The following is a 4,849-nucleotide window of genomic DNA, read 5'->3' as shown; positions in this document are numbered from 1 at the left end:
ATAGCTCAGTAGGGATCTCCAGTAAATAGTGCACACACACACGACTCGGTGGCGCGGTTGGTAGAGTACTAGACTGCCAGTACGGAGGTGCGGCAGTACCTGGTTCGAATCCTGCCCAGGGCCGAAATTATTTCGGTATCGCTGCGTTTCGGTTGGTTACTCCGACTCTCGTGGGCGGGGAGTTGGGTGTGTGTGTGTGTGTGTGTAAGGTCATAGCATTACCCATAGATCGGTCATACGAGCTCTGAGCTCTCTTCCGGGAGGGAAATAGCTGTCGATCACGAGTCCAACACGCGATCCAAAGACCAAGGTGAATACACACACACACACACACACACACACACACACACACACACACACACACACACACACACACACAAACACACACACGCGAGGATGTGGTGGTACAGTGATGGTTCTGGACGTTTAGAAAAGATCAAAGTGCATAATCAAACCTCATTACACGAGTTCTATGACTAAGAAATACAGAGCAGCTCAGATGTGATGCTCACCATGTGAATGAAGCTGTGTGGGTTAAACAGCCTCGGCTGTTGGGCCCTGGTGTAGAAGTACTGTGCCTTGCTGCATTGCTTCTGATTAGACCATTGGTTTGGGGAACAGGGAAGGACCTTTTTCTACAAAGGTGTGTTACATGGGCGTGGTATGTGTTCAAAGAAGAGGGTTTAATAATAATTCAAATATTTGCCCTTTTTATCTGAATTTATTAACCTTTCATCTGAACAGAAAGGTCCCTTGTTAACTTGCATTGCAGTTGTAATATTTTGTAATCGGCCTGAGTGAGAGTTCACACAGACTTCAACTTGATAAAGAAAAAGTTAAGTACACGCGAGTTGGAGTCGAGCTCAAGGCTGAATATTTCAGAATCGCTGCACCGTAAACCGGCACTCCACCTCTGGTGGGCAAAAAGATGTGGTTGTGTGCGTGTAAGGTTGCAGCATTACATATAGATCAGGCCGTATATGAAATCTGAGCTCTCATCCGAGAAAGAAATAGCTGTCGATCACTAGTCCAACACGTGATATAAGATCGTGGCGAATCACGCATACATACAGAAACACACATACACACACACACACACACACACACACACACACACACACACACACACACACACACACACACACACACACACACACACACACACACACACACACACACACACACACACACACACACACACACACACACACACACACACACACACACACACACATACACACATGGCGCGGTTGGTAGAGACCCGGACTGTCACTACGGCGACCCGGGTTCGAATCCTACCCAGGGCTGAAATAATTTCAGTATCGCTGCGCTTCGAGTCGTTACTCCAACTCTCGTGGGCGGGGAGTAGGGTGTGTGTGTACGTGTAAGGTCACAGCATTGCCCATAGATCGGTCACACGAGCTCTAAGCTCTCTTCCGGGAGGGAAATAGCTGTCGATCACGAGTCCAATGCGTGATCCAAAGGCCAAGGTAAATCACACAACTAAACACCTACAGACACACACACTCACATTCAAACACACATACATACACACCTAAACACTTACACACACACCTATCAATCCACCCAGATTACGCATATACATGTGAATATATTCGTGCGTGCGTGCATGCGTGCGTGTATGTATTTGCGGTTGCTTGTACATTTTTTAAATATATCAACGTGTTTGCTTATTGACAAAAAGAAATCTGCATTCACCGATATTGTCAGTTATTTTTCCAGTAAAGATAAGACTCCCATTTCTTCACAGATATAATTAGCTTCTTACGAAAGCTTTGTCATATTGAGTTAACTCTACTTAATAAAAAGAATATAGAAATGTTATATCATGTTCATTACACACATGTGAAATGTTACAGCGATATCATGTGACTATTAAACTCCGATTTTATTTATTTGAATTTACGTAAACAAACAACACGTTTGCTGTAATACTAAATTCATTTGCACTACAACGACGAAATGGCCCACCAACCACAAGTCTTTTAAGACCCCTTCAATGGCCGCTAAAAGGCAAAACATGTCAATAAAGCTGAATAAAAAGTCAAAATTTCCTTAGAGGAGACTCAAAAGATTGCAGAGGACCTGCATCAAAGAGGGACCGTGAAAGACTAGAAAGACCTTTTTGCCATCGGAAGTGAAGGGTTTCCACACCTGAAGAATTTTTTTCTTTCCATAAATATTTTGAGTTTATGACATTCTATATTGTACAGGTCTTAGGCTCTGCGTAAAGTATAGGCTCCTATGTTTGAGAAGCTCTTAAAATCGGGGTTTCTAGAATTCGAAATATCTGAAATTAAGAATTTCTAGAATTCGACATTTGCGTAAATTGGAATTTCTAAAAATGTCTACAGTATAAATTCCTCTGTTGCTAGAATTCGGAATATACAATATTAAGATTTTCTATAATTCGGAATATATAAGATTAAGAGTTTCTAGAATTCGGAATTTATAATATTAAGATTTTCTAGAATTCAGAATATATATGATTAAGAGTTTCTAGAATTCGGAATTTATATAAATTGAAATTTCTAAAACTCGGAATTTCCGGTGTTTAGAAATTTCTAAAAAAAATATATATGTACATATATATTAAAAAGTTGAATTTATATCTATCTTTATACCAATGTCTTCTACCCCCTTACAAGGGAGATAGCCATTCTATTATCCTGGAATTTCTATAATTCGGAATTTCTCAAATTCGGAATTGTTCAAATTTAAAATTTCTAAAATTCGAATTAAAAAAAAAATAATTTGCAAAATTCAGAATTTCCAAATTCGGAATTTTTAATATTCGGAACAAAATTAGAAAATACTAGAATATCAGAGAATATTATGGTTTCTTCCTTTTTGTCAGTAAGATGGCAAACTAAGACATAACCTTCCTACACGAACCTACCCATACCCATACAACACCTATTTTTTTTTTTTTTATCTTAGCTCTTTATGGATGAATAGGCATCCCTCCCCCCTCTCCCCTCCCCCCTTCCCCCCTCCCCTCCCCCACCCCCCAGCTCATCTCTTGGGTCAGAAGGAATGGAGCAAAACACAGCACCTCCACATCAGGGTACACAAACCGAAGGTGGGTTACCCCCACAGCTTCATTTACATGGTGACCCTCACATTTGACAGCTTTATGGATGGGGATGACAGGTGGTGATGGATACGGAACTGTCTAGTGTAGGCCCTATGGTCTCTTGCAGTCTCCTTCATTCTTATGTTCTTATGTTGTTGAGTTGCGTGTAAATGCCTTCGTCATGCAATTCATATCAGCGGGTTTAATTATGCACTTTGATGTTTTCTGCTCTTACATTCGTGAAATATATATATATATATCTTTACGTAAGTTTTTGTTTATACAGTCAAGATGTTGCATATCATGCTCGGTATCCATTTTAATTTACGTCCAAAATGGACTGTTCGTTGCAAGGAGGCTATGAATAGCATTTGTATTTTCAAACCTTTTGTTCACAATTCAGTACGCTTTTTTCAAGGAAATGGGGGACAAGGAAATCATAAAGTATCGTTCAAACGAGCGCTCAAATACTCAAGTAAACAAGCATATACTCGCGCAGACCTACAGTCATGTACACATATACACATACAAACATACATACACGCAAACGAAAGCACAGACACGTATACACGCACATATATGCGTATATGTATATAGGTATATATATATATATATATATATATATGGTTAAACTTAATGGCAAGATTATTATTGCAGAGTTTTTTATCTGCCTTTTCTCTTTCTCTGAGAATCTTTTTCCCTTCCACGGGAAGTTGTCTTATAATGTCACCATATGACATTATTTTGTCAGTTACTTTGGGCATGGCTTTACCAAAGTGAGAAACTGGCCAGAACGCGTTTTCACACTACTTAGTGCTTCATCAGTGGCTAGACTGTGAATATCTGATTGAATTATTGTGTTTATATATTGTTGGTGGTGGTCTGATATTACATTTTGAGGCTTCTGATTGGCTAGTGGGCTGGGCTGGGACTCCCAAGCTATTCTACTTCCTCATTGGTCGGCTGTTGTGTGACGTCATCAGTATTGTGCCTTCTTTCAGTGGGCTTAGATCTCCTTACGCTAGGGAGGGCTTCTAAATCCCTAGTTTAACCATACATGCTTGAGAGAAAATCTCCTGCCCATATATACAATGAATATATATATTATATATATATATATATATATGTATACACGTATTTGGGTACATACACACATACACACACACATACACACACACATACACACACACACACACACACACACACACACACACACACATATACACAAACTAAAAGCGCGCAACCAATTTCCAACCATTTCTCTTCTTCTCTCTTCCTTATTTCTTTCTCTCAGTCTCTCTTTCCTTCTTTCTCTCCACTTCCGCTCAACCAGTCCTCCCCCCCCCTCCACTCTCTCTTTTACTGGCTCTCTGTTGCTCTCTCACTCTCTCCTTCTCTCGCTTTCTCTTGGGCGTGTGTGTGTGTGTGTGTGTGTGTGTGTGTGTGTGTGTGTGTGTGTGTGTGTGTGTGTGTGTGTGTGTGTGTGTGTGTGTGTGTGTGTGTGTGTGTGTGTGTGTGTGTGTGTGTGTGTGTGTGTGTGTGTGTGTGTGTCTGTCTGTCTGTCTGTTTGTCTGTCTGTCTATGTGTCTATCCCTATCTATCCCCCTCCCCTTCCCTTCCCCTTTCTCAAATTTTATTCCTCTTTCTTCTTTTCTTCTCTTCCTCGTTATTCTCAAAATATTGTGTTTACTTCTGTTTATTTATTCCTACCCTTCGTTTCTCCTTCATTCTCTCCACTAAAGTTGCTGTGTT

This window comes from Oratosquilla oratoria, chromosome 8 (genome assembly GCF_046742065.1).
Source record: "Oratosquilla oratoria isolate Oo_2021 chromosome 8, ASM4674206v1, whole genome shotgun sequence".
In the NCBI taxonomy this organism is placed as follows: Eukaryota; Metazoa; Arthropoda; class Malacostraca; order Stomatopoda; family Squillidae; genus Oratosquilla; species Oratosquilla oratoria.
The sequence above is the reverse complement of the archived record's forward strand: the minus strand, read 5'-3'. Positions refer to the sequence as shown.